The sequence below is a fragment of the Chinchilla lanigera genome, unplaced genomic scaffold (assembly GCF_000276665.1).
Source record: "Chinchilla lanigera isolate Chin_1 unplaced genomic scaffold, ChiLan1.0 scaffold00074, whole genome shotgun sequence".
NCBI classification, from domain to species: domain Eukaryota; kingdom Metazoa; phylum Chordata; class Mammalia; order Rodentia; family Chinchillidae; genus Chinchilla; species Chinchilla lanigera.
Window position 1 is genome coordinate 4,071,548 of NW_004955475.1, and position 17,324 is coordinate 4,088,871.

Below are 17,324 nucleotides of genomic sequence, written 5' to 3' on the forward strand. Positions count from 1 at the left end.
CAGTTTTGGGTAGTAATATTAAAATAATGCCAATTATTCTTAAATTGATTCCCTGAATAATAAAGATTTCCAAAGAAATTACTTGGCAAGTTGAAACACTAATTGTAACATTCATTTAGAAAAAAATGAATAAGTAGGACTAGTAAGGAAATTCTGAAATAGAAGGTTAATGAGGCAAAAGTAACTGTAATAGTAGTAAAGCAGAACATGGCAAATATAACCCTGGTGGTAGTACATAAAGAGATAAATCAGAGATTCTACTTCTGGCAATAATAGATTAGATTGTTTTATTTTACTCTCCCACTGCCAATAGGTAGAAAAACTGAAAACTAAAAATAAAGTATTTTTGAAGAAATCATCATTCAGAGCTTTAAATTAGAGGTATTTAAAGATAAGGAAGCCAAGATGTGTGCAACAGATACATACTGAGGGAAGAAAATGTGTGTGTGTGTGTGTGTGTGTGTGTGTGTGTGTGTGTGTCTGCATGTATACATGTGCATAGAGAAAGAGGAAGAGAATAGAGTTGAGGGGGGAGACTACCCTGAGATGATAAAACAAATGTGATGAAATGTTAACAAGTGAATCTGGGTGAATGTTATATGAATATTTTTTGTATTGTACTTATTTTTTGAACTTTTCTGTCAATTTAAAACTATGTCAAACTAAAGTTTTTTTTAAATCTTAAAAAATTTTCTTACATATTATTTAGTACTCAGCCAAAATAACAGAATGCATGAGAACACAAAGCATGAACAAAACCGGAGAAAAAAATAAGCAATAAAAATGGATAGACAAAATACTACGATGAGTTGTTACTCATAGACTTTAGAAAACAAGAAAAATAATGTCTAAAAAGAGTAATACACCATAATTATGAGGGATTTATCTTATCTAATTCATCACATTAATTGATTAAAGGAGAAAAATCATATGGTTACTTCAATAAATACAGAATAAGGATTTGAAGAAACACATTTATAAAATATATAGGCAAACTAGGAATAGAAGAAAAAAAAATCTACCACAATGTAAAAAAGGGCATCCATGAAAATGTAAAACTAATTTCATTTTAATAGAGAAATAATGAATAGAGAAATAATGATCATAAGATCAGGAAGAAGACCAAGATGTCTGCTGTCATCAATTCTGTTTAACACTGTACTAAATGTCACAGCAAATACAATAAGAAAGGAAAGGAAACAGACCACATATACATTGAAAAGAATAAAATTGTCATTATTCACAGATTATATGATTGTATATCTATAAATCATAAAAAATCTATCAAAATCAGTGAATTCAGTATTTTGTCAAAACACAGGTTAAAGTACAAAAGCCAGTGTACAAAAGGCAACTGTATTTTTTTACAAATACCAAATAATATGAAGTTAAAATTTTAAAAAATATTATTCATAATAGTAACAAAAAGCATCAAATAATTAGAAATTGATCTTTGAGCAGAAAACATCAACAAGATGGCACAGTAAGGGATTTCAGCCTGCGTTTTTCTCACAAAAAGCAAGAATTTAGCAACTATCCATGAAGAAAAATAACTTGGAAGTGTTTAGGAGTTCACCTAAGAATCCATAACAATATAATGGAAGAGAAAACCTGAGAACAACCACATAACCAAAGGATAAGAAGAAAAGCTTCCCTGTATCCTCCCATCTGGTAGGTCTCTCATTACAAAGAAACACTCTAGCTCACAAATCCACTTGTGGGTAAAAGAACAGAGTAAACAACCAGTGATATTAGGGAATAAAGAAGGTTAGGCTCTTTTTCTATCACTTTCTCAATGCTAGGTTATAATATTTGACACCCACAACTTAAGGGAGTAGAGGTTTGTTTTGGCTCATGTTCTGCAGAGGTTTCAATCCATGGGTGATATGGTCAAACAGAAAATAGAATGGCAGAAGGGGCTGCTGAAGAGGCAAGCTGCTCGCATCATGGCAGCCAGGAGGCAGAGAGAGAAAGGAAGAGCCAAGCATGGAGATATCCCCTTCCTGGTCACACGTCCAATAAATAACTTCTTCTAACCAGACCACACCTTCTACAAGGCAGATATATCTTCTCTATGATTAAATCACCTTCCAAAAGCCTTGTCTATAAATACAAAAGGCCTTTGGGAGGACATTCTCAATCTAAACCATAAAAAGCAAGACAGTGAGAGTCATTGCATCTCACGGTGACTTACTTGTCATAAGAACCCAACACATGTCTCTGCTGAGAGTCTTAACAGTCCTCATGGCCACTGTGTATCACTCACAGCTTTCACCAGGGAGGACCTCTTTGTGTTCAAGGTCCCAGAGCACAGTGGCTTGTTCTGCATAGAACCCCAGTAGCTTTCCATGTTGAGTAAATTATTAGTACAACAGCACCAGCAGCAGAAGCATTAGCAGCAGTCCATCTATAGCCTTTGACACTTGTTTGTATTTGCCTTCACAGTCTCTGGATAAATGAGTCATGCTTCCACCTCTCCCTCCTTGTTCCCTGAAGCCACCTGGAGCTGCGTAATTGCTGCTGCTGCTACTGCAGTTTGCAATTGCGTGGGCCCAAGAGTATAACCCTGCAATCTTTATAGTCCCCAGGTTTCTAACCCATAAGCTCTCAACCTCGTTTCTTTGTGGAACTGCCTGAGCTGCCCGTACCATAGCAAGTATAGATTAGAGATTCAGCTTTCTCATTTTCTAGATGTTTAAGTCACCCTTCCTTTTTCCTGTAGCTATCCTAGCTACTGCCTCTTTGGATTCTATGGCCTAGTGACTCAGGGCAATTACCATGTATGATTCCACAGCAGCCACAGAGCTCCCCATTGCAGAGTCCAACCTCACTGTCACAAACAACCAAGGCTGACTGATGCAGCCAGTTTACAGCACACTGCCAGATCTGGCTCCCACAGCTTTGCATATATAAGTCCAATGAATGCCCTGATTACCACACTTATACCCACAGTTGACCTCAGGGGGTATATGTGTAGACACTTCCAGCTCAGACATGAAGCTGTCCACATAAAAGTTAGTCAGGTGAATTCTGCCACTAACCTGAAGAACTCAAGCCTCCATTATGTGTGCCCACAGTACGTTCAACCTACTGTCAGTGACCTGAGGCCTTGGCACTTTGCAAAAGCCTACAGCTGGCCTCTTCTATGACGAATATATCTACAGCCGGCCTCCCCAGTTGAGCATGTGCTGATTGTTATTGTGGGAGTGGGATCCAAAAAAGCTGTGAGCATGGCTCAGTTTTTCTCACAGAACTATATGTGCTAATTTGTCCTTCCACTATGTTATCACAGTAGAGGGTATAGAAAGACCCTCACAAGATGCCAGCACCATGCTTTTGGACTTCTTGGTCTCCACAACAGTAAGGGATGAATTTCTTCTTTTATAAGTTATTCAGCCTATAGTATTGTGTTATAACAACATATAATGGACTACAAAATATGAAACTTAAACAGCATGCTCTTGAATAACCAGTAGTTCAAAGAAGAAAATAAGTAAATTTTAAAAAGTACCTTGAAAAAAAATGAAAACTGAAGCATGATATGCAGCAAAAGCAGTTCTAAAAGGGAAGTTTATAGAAATATATTTCTGTATTACATCTGAACTAAATAATCTAACATTATATCTCAAGAAACTAGAAAAAAATAACAGATTAAACCTAAAACTAGCAGAAACAAAGAAATGATAATAGGCATGGTACAGAAAGCTAAAATGGAGTGGCACAATTATAAAGATTGACATGGTGCAGAAGGAGATTTAAGCAGCCACAGGAATTATTGTGGACTGAAGAGGACAGAGATCAGAGAAGCCCTTCCACAGAACAGTGGGAGGTTAGGCATTAGACCAGTCCCACTGTGCTCTCCTGCAGAAGAAAAAAAAATTGACAAGTGTGCCTGTTAATAAGACAGAGGCAAAAACCTCTGTTTTTGTCATGCCCACAGAAGCACAGTTGAAACCTAGCAGAACTCTACCAGTAGAGCGAATGAGAATCAGTTTCAGTGGTCTTTCTAGATCACCTGTCCCTGGTAGGCAAGAAAACAAGTCACTTCTGAAGAACTATCTCAAACCAGTTGACATATACAACCAGTCACAACACAGAGAACTAGAGCTTAGCTCCATGTAAGCGCTACAAGCTAAGGTCTATTTGTAAACTAAGGGGTAAGAGTATACTGATCAAATTCTTACAGAAGTATAAATAACATTAAGAGGTTCTTTCCCTTAGTTGTTTTTCCTTTTATCTGCCATTGCTTTCTGAAAGAGCTACAGGGAGGAGGGTAGCTGTGTGCTAGTAAGACCATAGGAATCTGAATTAATGCTCTTACCAAGCTACATTAACTATGTAATAAATTGGTACACAACATAATTCTTCTCTCACACTTCCATCCTCTCAAATTTCCCTTTTCTTTGGTGTTACACAAATATTATCAACATACACACAGTTTTTTTTTATTTTTTGAGATGGGGGTCTCATTATGTAGCTCAAGCTGGCCTTGAACTTACGGTTATCCTCCTGCCTCAACCTCCCAAGTGCTGGAACTACAGATGTGTGCCACCACGCCCAGATAACAATGTTTTTTATTCTGTCTTTTCTTTCTTTCATTGGTATTGCTTTTAGTAAGTGGTAGGGGTTTAAGTAGGCGAGTGAAAGTGTAGGCCCAAGAGATAATGCTTACATCTCTATATATAATTCTGTACCTAGTCACATTAGGTTTTATGGTGTTAGCTAAAACACTCTTCTCCTTTAGTCATAAATCAGACACAATATCTTTGTGCCCTCCATTGTGATCCACTTATTCCTTCCCCCACCCCTTTACTTACTTTCCTTTCACACTCTCTTAAATTTCCCCTGACTCCCCCTTGCTTTTATATAACAGAAATACTATCAGTACAATGTTTTTGTTTTTAATTTTCTTTTCTTTTTTTTCCTCTCAGAATATTTATGTGTGGTGTTTGTATAAGTGAAATGGCTCACCCATATTTAATTACTGCTATAGTTTATACAGTGTCTTGCATTTATACATCAGGTCAACCATCACCAAAAATGATGCATATAGATTCAAACACAAACTTTCTACTATCTTATTAATCGGTTCCAATAAGGTAAACCTTCTTACAGCTTCTCACAATCTCCCACTATTCCTCTCCTCCTCATCTTCTTTTTTCCTACTCATTCAAATAACTTCTCAGACATGCTCTTCCCCTCGCTCTAATTCAGATATAAAAATAATATCACCAAAGTCCACTTTTCTTTCATTTTCTGTTGTCTCTTTTTCTCATTCCTTCTTTGGGAGCTACTTTCTGACTTTTCTTCTTCCTTTTTCCATCCCTCTTATGTTACATCTCATTTCATTGGCATCAGTATTATTTCATTGTCTTCCTACGTTACTGAAAAAAGTGTGAAATATTTAAAACAAGTTCTAAATTACACGTTGATATATAGTTGGTCCTGTATATGCTAATATAACTGCTAGTTCTGTCCTTACAAAACGATGATTAGAATTGATCTTAATATATGGAGTAGAGTGAATTGGTGTATGAACACCAAAACATAATCAAAGCCAAGGTGAAATCACAAGGAAACACACACTAACTAAAAAGATCATCATATTAACAACAGAATTTTCTACCCTAATTGATGTTCAGCCATCAACACAAAAGTACTAAAAAATATTTTTTTAAAACTCCAGAGAAATAAGATAACTCCAGAGAAATATATCCCCAAAAACTAATATTGTGACCACCGACTGAAGCTGAAGTAGTTTCAGACAAAGAACTAAAAACTAAATGGTTAAAATGTGTGGGGAGGTCAAAGAAGAAACAATTTATCAAATGCATAAAAAAATTCAATGAGCTCAAAGAGGATTTAAATAAGCAGATAAAGGAATTGCAAAGATGTTCATCAGCTTAAAGAAGACATAAACAGATGACCGAGTCAAGAGTGCAGAATACATGTGACGAATTTAGTAAAAAAAATAAATAAAACAAAGGTTATGAAAAAAAATCAAGGGAGATCCTGCTAATGAAAAACACACTTGAAATCCATACCAGTACTTGAGGACAAGGTTTATGTAATATACTTACTCAATGATACTCTGAAAACAGAAAATCATGAGAAGCTGATCTTTGACTCTAAAAAAATAAATAAGCATTATAGGAAGTAAGAAAGAGCTGGAGAAGGAAATTAAAATATAGAAATATTTATTCACTGAAGTCATTGCAGAAAACTTTCCAAATCTAGACATTAAAATGAATACCCAGATATATGAAGTATTTAGAATTCCAAACACATATAAACAGAGAAGAACATTTCCATGACACACTATAATTAAAATCCCAGAAGTCCAGGAAGAAGAATACTAAGTGAAATTAGTGAACAAGATCAAGTAACTTGGAGCTGGGGATTTAGCTCAGCAGCAAAGCGCCTGCCTGGCAAGTGCAAGGTCGTGAGTTTGGTTCCCGGTACCAGAGAAAAACCAAAAAAAAACAACAAAAAAAAAAACAAAAGAAAAAAAAACGATCAAGTAACTTATAAAAGTAAGTGTGTCAGAATAACAGCAGGTTTCTCAACACAAACCTTAAAGGGCAGAAGAACTTACTGAAAATTTTAAGCCCAAAGAGAAAACAGTTACCAACCCAAATTACTATATCCTGCAACATCACCAATCACACTTGACAGTTAAATAAAAATCTTCCATGATAAAAGAATCTAAAGAAATTCAGGGCCACTAAACCAGAATTGTAGAAAATACTCAAATAAATTCTAAACAGTCAGTGAAGCTAACATTACTAAAGACCCCAAAAGAAAGAATACAACTACGTGGGAGAGTAGATACAATGAAAATAGAAACAAATCAGCACTGAAAAAGAAAACAGTGACAGGCATCACTAGATACATTTCGTTTTTGTTTTTTTGAGACAGGGTCTTGGTATGTGGTTCTGACTGGCCTTGAACTCACTATGTAGCCCAATCTGGCCTCAAACTCATGGTGATCCTCAGCCTCCCATGTGCTGGGATTATAGGCATGTGCCACTACACCCAGCACTAGATACATTTTGATAGTAACTCTCAGTGGAAATAGACTTAACTTCACAGTGAACATATTGGAGGACTGGATCAAAAAAACCATACACAACTATACATTGCATGCAAGATATACATCTCATCCCTAAAGAAACACACATATTGAAAATAGAAAGGATGGAAAACATTACTCAATGCAACCAGAGCCCAAAAGCAACCGATTCTAATTTCAAAGTACACTTTAAGCTAAAGCTGATCAAAAGAGACAACAAAGGTCACTGCGTACTGCTCAAGGGAACAACTCAACTGGAAGAGATTACAATTGTAAATATATAAGCACTAAAAGGTGACACAGTCAATTTCATAAAACAAACAGTGTTTGACATAAAAAGGACAGATAGACACCAATATGATCACAACAGGGGACTTGAGTATCCAATCTTAGAAACAGGTCATTCAGACAAAATAACTAACAAAGAAATAGGAGAATTGAACAATACTGATCAAATGAAATGAACAGATATCTGTAGTGTTCCATCCAAAAAAACAGCAGAATACAATTCTGCAAAAAGGTACAGAGAACTTTCTCCAAAAGTGTCCATATCTTAGGCTATAAGGCATGTATAAACAAAAAGAAGGAAAGGAATCTCTTGCATCCTATCAAATCATAACAAAATGAAACTAGAAATTGACAAGAAAATAATCTCACAGAAACTATACAAATACAGAGAGATAAAATAAATACATCCTTGAATAATTACTTGGTCACATTATAAATTAGGGAAGAAATTAACAAGTTCCTGAAATCAAATGACAATGGCAATGAAGTATACCAAAATCTGTATGAAACAATAAAAGCTATTGTAAGAGGGAAGCTTATGGCTATGAATGCATACATTAGAAAAATAGAGAGATTTCAAATAAACTAATGATGCATTGCAAGGTCTGAGAAAACAGTAAATCCAAAATTTTAGAAGGAAAATGTTTTTTAAAAAACTTTTAAATCAGTAGCAATAAATAAATACAAATTATCAATGAATCAGAGTTTCTTCTTTGAAAGAATAAATAAGATCAATAAATTCTTAGTCAAAAATATTAAGAATGGAAAGAAAAGGCCCATATAATGCCACTAGAAATGAAAAAAGGATATAATGGACAGTGCTATGACCCAGAGGATTATAAGAACCTATTTTAAAAACTTACATACAAATACATTAAATAGTGTAAAAGAAATGGATAAATTTTCAGACATATATGGAATTACCAAAATGGAACCACAATGATATAACCATCTGGACTAGACTAATAACAAGCAATGGAATTGAAGCAGTAATAAAAACTGTATAACACAGAAAGGAAAGTATAGCGCCAAACTCATTCCTTGAAGCCAGCATTCCATGATACCAAAACTGGACAAAGATGCAGGAAAAAAGACTACAGACCAATACCCTTAGTGAAAATAGGTATAAGAATCCTCAAAAAGATACTTGCAAACAGAATTCACCATGGCCAAAGTGACTTTATCCCAGATGCAAGAATGCTGCAATATATGTAAATCAATAAATGTCTTACACTACATAAAAAGGACAAAAATCACAAGATCATTTTTGTAGATGCAGAAAAAGCTTTTGACAAAAATTCAAAATCTGTTCATGATTAAAACCAAACCCTAAAGAAAATAGGTATAGAAGGACTTTACCTCAAAGTGATAAAAGCCGTTTTTGACAAACTCACTGCCAACACAATACTGACTGTGGGAAAACAAAAACAGTTCTCTCAAAAATAAGGAACAAGATAAGGGTTCCACTCTCACCACTCTTACTCAATTTTACCAAGATTAATCAGGAAATACCAAGAAATAAAAGAAATATGAATATAATACAAAGAAGTCAAGCTATCCTCATTTACAAATGACATCATCATTTACAAAGAAGATTAAAAAACACTCCAAGACTTTTAAAATTAGTAAACAAGGGGCTGGGGATTTAGCTCAGCGGCAAAAGCGCCTGCCTGGCAAGGGCAAGCTCGTGAGTTCGGTTCCTGGTACCAGAGAAAAAACCAAAAAAAAAAAAAAATTAGTAAACAAATTCCAAAAAGTGGCAGGATGCAAAATCAATGGACAGCAATAATAAACCTAAAAAAAGAAGTCAGGAAAATTATATCATTGAGTATATCTTTAAAAAATTAAATGGAGAGAAACTAAACTTGGCATGAAGTGAAAGCCCCCTATATCAAAAGTTGGAAGACTCTCAAGAAAGAGATTAAAGAAGATATTAGAGAAAATAAAGACATTTACTGTTCCTCAGTAGGTAGAATCAATATTGGCAAAATGAAAAAATCACCAAAAATTACATATATACATTGCAATTCCAATCAAAATATCCATAACACTTCACAGAACTAAAAAAAAAAATCCTATAATTCACGTCACCAAGAGTGACCAGAAGAGCAAAAGTTATCCTAAAAAAAAGAGCAAAGCAGGACGTTTTACAAGACCAGGTTTCATGTACACTACAAAGCTAGTAAAAGAAACAACCAACAGGTTCAAGAGTCAACTTACAGAATGGGAAAAATTCTTGCCAGTTACTCATCAGAGAACTAATATCTAGAATACATACAGGAGACAAAAATTTGATCCCACAAAATAAAAAATGTCACTTAAAATGAAGACAATTCTCAGAAGAAATACAAATGGCCAACAAGTGCATGAAAAAATGTTCACCATCCTTGGCATTAGAGAGAAATGAAACTCAAACCAATACCAAAATTCCGTCTTCTTCCTTTAAGTATGAGTATCATCAAGGACTTAATAAACAACAAATGCTGGAGGGTATGGGTAAAAAGAAGTACTTAATATTGTTGATGGGAAAGGAAACTAGTACAACCACAATGAAAATCAGTGTGAAGATTCCTCATAAGTTAAAAACAGAAATTCAAATTGACCTAGCTATATATCTTTCCTGAGTAACATCCCAAAAGAGTTAAAGCCATCTTATTATACAGATACATGCAAAACTTATATCTATAGTAGTTCAAATTATAATCACTAAATTATGGAAATTGCTTATGTGCCTATCAATAGATAAATGGATAAAGAAATTGTGATAGATATATGTATATATATATATGTATATACAAAAATAAATTGGGTACAGGGGCTGGGGATTTAGCTCAGCGGCAAAGCGCCTGCCTGGCAAGCGCAAGGTCGTGAGTTCGGTTCCCGGTACCGGAGGAAAAAAAAAATAAAATAAAATAAAAAAATAAATTGGGTACAGTATTTCTAAGACACAAAAGATAAATTTGCATCATTCACAGAAATAATGGATGGATCTGGAGACCATAATATTAAGTAAAATGAATCAAACACAGAAAGTGAAATATTTAAATATTATGTGTTTTTAAAAAAATGCTAAGCATAAAATCAGATCAAAATAAAGGAGAGATAATAGGCAATGAGGAGGCAGACATTTCTATGATGGGAAAGATGACGTTAGGAAGCAGAGAGAGGCATGGTTAGGAGAGGAAAGGAGATTAAAAATTATCAAGATGCAATTTGTACACGTACCATTTTCCCTAAATGAATGCAATTTTTAGATATTGCAAGCATTAACTAATACAAAAATTAAAACAATTTTAAAAAGGAAATAATAGATTATAGCACAGATAAACGAGAATTGCAAAAAATTTAGAAAAAATGAACAAAATTATGACTTGCTTTTTTGAAAAAAAAAAAAACCTTTAGCTAAACTATGAACAAAGTGAGTTGATACAAATAATTAAATTTGAAATAAGCTTGGAGACATTACAACTATTTCCTCAGAAACAAACAGGATCTGAAGGGACTACTATGAACAACTGTATGCAAATAAATTAGCCATTCTTGAGAAAATGTTTCAATTTCTAGCAATATAGAACCTGCCAAGACTGAAACAAGAAGAAATAGAAAGTCTGAATAGATTAATTATGAAAAATATACTGAAGCATCAATTAAAAATCTAAAGTCCATACCAAAATCCTGACATCATTTTTCACAGAAATAAACACAAAATCTGTAAAATTTATATAGAATCACATTATATCAAATGGCAAAAGCAATCTGCAGAAGGAAACAAACCTGGAGAAGGCATGCACTTTGAATTAAAAATATATTATAAACTTATGCAAGCCAAATAAGAAAGAGGCATGGAAAACACTTAGGACTTGCAACCTGCTTGGTCAGTGTAGTCCAGGTGCTTGGACCATCTCCCTACACCACAGGATTTGCAGCCAGCAAGGGAAGCACCTGGTACTCTGTAACCAGCTTGGCCAGTGTAATCCAGGTGCCTGGCTCATCCCTCTGAAGTTGGGAACCAGGCCACCAGGGAAACAACAGTCACACAGTAGGAACCAGACTAGCATGCACATGATGGACAGGTGGAACCAGTGAGACGGAAACGTCCAAAATAAAAGCCAACAGGTGATAAGTTATGTGAAGCGACATTGTGCTTAGACAAAGACACATGAATAGAAACAAATGGGAGGGACTGCTCTCTTTCTTTTTATATAATTTCATTTTATTTTACTTTGTTTTAACCTTTTTACTGTCTTTTCCTTTTTTATTTTCCTTTTTCTCCATTTTTTTTATCTTTTACTTGTTCTAATCTCATCCCTCAAACCCAGAGACCAAGTTCAAATAATTCCTCAAATACTCTTTAATTTTTCTTCTCTATCCCCTTCTCTAGTTTCCCAAACATTTTATGAGCATCCTTTTTCCTTCAGACTTTCTTCTACTTCCCTTTCATTATCTTTATCTTACACATCATCCTCATTAAGTTTACCCACAACAGGGTAAATCAACTCTACCAAGGTGAAGCACTTTGAATACAAGCTCATAATTTCCAGTTGGTTCTGTTATATAACTACAGACTTTGCTCCTTTGCTGTAAAGTAAAAAATCTGTCATTAACAGAGTTTGTCAATTTCTAAATTATGCTTAATGCTATCCTTATTGCTAAATTGTACTATTTCAGCTAGGATGTCATATCTGTTGGAAGCAGTTATTCTCCCCTCTTTAACAATACTGGGAAGCTCTGGGGTAGTAACCTCACTACAGCCCTACACCAAAAGACTAAGGACTGAGCCAAACAGATACTAACATCCTCCTCTTAATTAATTGGAAATATATGATGTTGGGACAGACACAAAACAAGAATCTTCTACATACAGAAGACATCCTTGAAGAATAGTCTTTTCCTAGAAAGGCCTTGATATTAGTGATATACCTACCTACTACAAAAACTCACAAGGATCATCACAGAAAAGAAAATATCTTTTTGAAATATAAAATGACAAGATGAAGAAACCAAATGCAATCTCTGACCTCAAACCAACCCAGAACAAGTCCAACAGACACTGATATAGAATAAATTGGAAGACACACACCTGAAATTTGTGAAATGATAGCAATTGAAGTAAAGAAAAAACTCCATGTGGATATAGAGGGAATCAGATCAGAAATAATCTCTAAGGTAAAAAATGAAATGATGAACATAATGAAAAAATTGCTTAGCACATATGAAGAAGACAGATAAAAAACAGAGAAGCATAAAAAAATAATGGAAACTTTGAGGAAACAGTATAGGAAATAATTATAATACAGAAAACAGATTCAAAGAGATATCCAGGAAATTACAAAGTCCATTGAAAGCTGGCAAAACTGCTTAAAACAAACTGAAGATAGGTTTTCAGGCCTTGAAGACAGGATTGCAGCTAGTGACCATGGAAGGAAAGATCTCTTAAAAATAACAAGGAACCAGAAAATAATAAATTAAACAGCTGCAAGTTGATGCAACAAAAAACAATATAAGACTGATAGGTGTCAATGAAAAAGCAGGAGTCAACACAAATGACATAAAGACTATTTGCAAAAGTAATAGCAGAAAATTTCTCAAACATGGGAACAGAATATGTAACACAGCTGAGTGTGGCATATAGAACTCCAAGCAGCCATGAAAAAAATAAATCTACCAAGGCATATAATAATCAAGATCCCAGAAATTCAGTAGAAAAACAGAATATTAAAAGCTATTAGAGAAAAAAGCCAGATCATCTCTAAAGGAAAGCCTATCAGAATCACAGCGAACTTCTTAACACAAAATTTCAAGTCAAGAAGAGTTTCAAAAAAAAGTATTTCAAGTACTGAGAGAAAACAACTTCCAACCCAGATTAATGTAAGCTGCAAAAGTATTTTTCAAAATTAACAGAGAAATGAAATATTTCCATGACAAAGAACAACTAAAGAAATTCATGACCACAAAACCAATCTGCCAGAAAGTACTGAAAGATATTCTAGATAGAGATAAAAATGACCACAATTCCAAGAACAATATAAAAATGAAACCACCAGGCAGGGCAAGCAATTAAACAGAGGGAGAAAGCAAGGAAGCAACAGTGAGAAAATAACATGACAAGGATAAGCCAATATGTATCAGTTACAGCCATCAATGTAAATAGCGTCAATTTGCCAATCAAAAAAATAGATTGGCAGAATGAATAAGACATAAAATCCAAAAATATGCTGTATACAAGAAACACATTTAAATCACAAAGAAATTCATAAGATTGAAAGTCAGAAGATGGAAAACAATACTCCATGCAGTAACAATCCAGAAAAAAGCAGGGGTAGCTATTCCCTTTACAGACAATGTGATTTTCAAACCAAGAATTATCAAAAGAGATGAAGAAGGATACTGCACAGCTATTGGGGGAAAATTTAAGAGGAAGATATAACAATCATAAATATATATGAACCCAATATCATAGAACTGAACAATAAGATAAATATTTATAAACATGAAAAATCAAGTAATGAACAACATGATTGTCATGTGGGACCTTAATAACCCATTGTCACAAAGAGATAGATCAACTAGACAAAACATCATCAAAGAACTAACCGAACTGAACCAAACCTGTGAACAAATGGATTTAGTAGATATTTACAGAGTGTTTCACTAAACAACATCAGAATACACATTCTTCTCAGATGCACATATGACATTCTCTAAAATAGATCATACGCTATCCCATAGAACATGCTTAATTAAATGCAAAGGAATTGAAATCATCCCAAGTTCATTATCTGACCACAGTATAATGAAATTGGAAATTAATGGTAAAAGAAATTGCAAAAACTGCATAAAAACCTGGAAATTAAATAGCACCACCCTGAAAAACAAATGGCGAACAGATGAAATTAAAGGAGAAATTAAACAATATCTACAAATGAGAATGCAAATAAAACTTACTGGTACCTGTGAGATACAATGAAAACAGCACTAAGAGTGAAATTTTAGACAGTAAATATTCACATCAAGAAAACATAATAAACACAAATAACCTAGTGCTGCATCTTAAGCTTCAAAAAAAAAAAAGAACAAGTCAATATCAAAGCTATCAGAAGGGAAGCAATTATAAAGATCAGAGCAGAAAATAATTAAATTGAGATTAAGAAAATAATACAAATAATTAATGAATTGAAAAGTTGTTTCTTTGGAAGAACAAATGAAATTGATGAACCCTAGCAAACCTTATAAAAAAAGAAAAGACTCAATTTCATGCAATGAGGAATGAAAATGGTGAAATCACTACAGATCTTGTGGAAATTCAGGAGATCATCAATATCTAGTTTGAAAACCTTTACTCTCATAGGATGGAAAACATGGAAGAAATGGACTGATTTCTAAAAAAGTATGAATCATCAAAGCTGAATCAAGAACATATAAAAATTCTGAGTAACCCAGTAACAGTTAATAAAATCAAAATCATAATTAAAAACTTAATAACAAAGAAAAGTCCAGGTCCTGATGGATTCATGGCTGATTTCTCCAAGATATTTACAGAAAAATTAACACCAATACTCCTTAAATTTTTTAGTGAAATTGAAAGGGAAGCAATTCTCCCTACATCATTCCTGGAGGCAAGTATTTGTGTAACAAATGCAGAGAAAGATCCAACCAAAAAAGAGAACTACAGGCCAATCTCCTTAAAGAACATAGATGCAAAATTCCTCAGTAAAATACTAGAAAACATAATGCGACAAATTATCAAGAAGATTATACACCATGACCAAGTGGGATTTATCCCAGGAATGGCAGGGGTGGTTCAACTAATACAAATCAATAAACGTAGTATACCATGTCAACAGAACCAAAGACAAAAATGATATGATTATTTCAATAGACGTAGGAAAATTTTTTTTATAAAATTCAACACTCAATAATGATAAAAACCCTAGAGAAAATTGGAATAGATGGTCTTTACCTCAATGTGATGAAAGCCATCTATGACAAACCAACAGTCAACAACATACTAAATGGATGAAAACTAAAAGCTTTCAATATAAAATCAGGAAATAGACAAGAATGTCCACTATCACCATTCCTATTCAATACGGTTCTAGAAACATTAGCCAGAGCATTTAGAAGAGAGAAAGAAATAAATGGAATAAGGATAGGAAGGGAAGAAGTTAAATTATCATTATTTGCAGATGACATGATACTCTACATAGAAGACCCCCAAAACTACCAAAAGACTTCTAGAATTAAAGAGCAAGTTCAGTAGCATAGTTGGATACAAATCAACACTCAAATATGAATAGCGTTCCTGTACACAAACAACAAACTCACTGAGACAAAAATTAGGGAAACCACACCCTTCACTATAGCATCCAAAAAATTAAATACTGAAGATTCAATCGAACGAAGGAAGTAAAAATCTATACTTTGAAAGTTACAGTACTCTGAAAAACGAGATCAAAGAGGGTATTAGAAAATGGAAATGTATCCCATGCTCATCTTTAGGAGGAATCAACATAGTGAAAATGGCCCTATTCCCAACCTTCTTATACAGATTTAGTGCAATCCCTAGGAGACTACCATTAGCATACCTCACAGATCTAGAGAAAGCATTCTTAAAATTCATTTGGAAATAGGAGAGACTTAGAATAGCAAAGAGAATTCAGGGTAGCAAAGGCAAGGCAGGAAGCATCACAATCCCGGACTTGAAATTAAACTACAAAGCTACTATGATAAAATCAGCATGATACTGGATTAAAAACAGACCTGAGGATCAGTAGAACAGATTAGACGATGTAAATTCAACTCCAAACACACTCAGCCACCTTTTCTTTGACAAAGGGCCAAACATGTTCACTGGAAAAAAAATAGCCTCTTTTATAAATCGTGCTGGAAAAACTGGTTTTACACAGGTCAAAGACTAAAACTAGATCCATGCCTACTACCACTCACTAAACTAAAGTCAAAATTAATCAAAGATCTAAATATTAAAACAGAAGTTGTAGGGGGCAATGAATCTTAGCATATTATTTTAGATAAAATAGTTTTGGTAAAAGCCTACATGGTGCCTTGGGAAGCCTCCCAGGACAGCATAAGAGCTAATTCTCCAGATCAACACTGCCCAGGAATGTCTCCTCAAGATAAGGGGGCACCTAGGCCTAGTTAACCCTCCATGACCCTGCCTGGGCAGTTCCATCTCCTGGCCCTAGGTAAACATCGTAACCATAAAGAAAATATATGGTTATCTAAAGGGGGACATATAAAACAGAGTACAAAAAGTATATGTCATTGTGGTTGGGCTCATGACCAAAGCCTGACCCAGTTACATGGCACAAGGAAAACAACACGTGGCCAGGGCTATAACATTCCTTTCTGTTACCATGGAAACCAAAAATGTATATAACCTGGGAACAAAGACAGGTCCACGCCCACTTCCTGGATTTGCAAGTCGGGATGAGAAGTGACCAGTCTAAATTAAAAACTTTGTCTGTTCTCTTTGGTCTCTTGCGGAATACAGCCCTAATTTTTTGCCGTAACAAAGTACTAAATCTACTGGAAGAGAAAATAGATAGAAATCTTGAAGACATAGGTTAGGCAGAAAATTTATGAAAAAAGCCCAGACTGCACTGAAAATACTACAAAGAATCAACAATTGGGGTCTCATCTTATTAAAAAGCTTTTGTCCATCAAAAGAAATCACCAACACAGTGAAAAGACATCCCACAGTGGGAAAAAAGTTAGCTAATTTTCTCTCAGAAAAAGGACTTCCATCTAGAACATACAAATAATTGCAAAAGAAATCAGATCCCCCAAATTCAAAGACACAGTCCAAAACTGGGCTGCTGTGATGAATACACACTTCTAAGATGAAGGAATATAAATGGCAAATAAATACATGAAAAAAAGAGTTCAACATCTTTGGTTATCGAAGAAATGCAAATCAAAAAAACACTGATATTCCATCTCACCC

The 17,324-nt window shown here is 34.4% G+C and overlaps 1 protein-coding gene across 8 annotated transcripts in view; it reads right to left on the reverse strand.

The window, feature by feature from the left end:
- The window catches only part of Arhgef9 (Cdc42 guanine nucleotide exchange factor (GEF) 9), a 193,543-nt gene that overhangs the window by 50,626 nt on the left and 125,593 nt on the right, over positions 1-17,324 (reverse strand). The window lies entirely within an intron of this gene.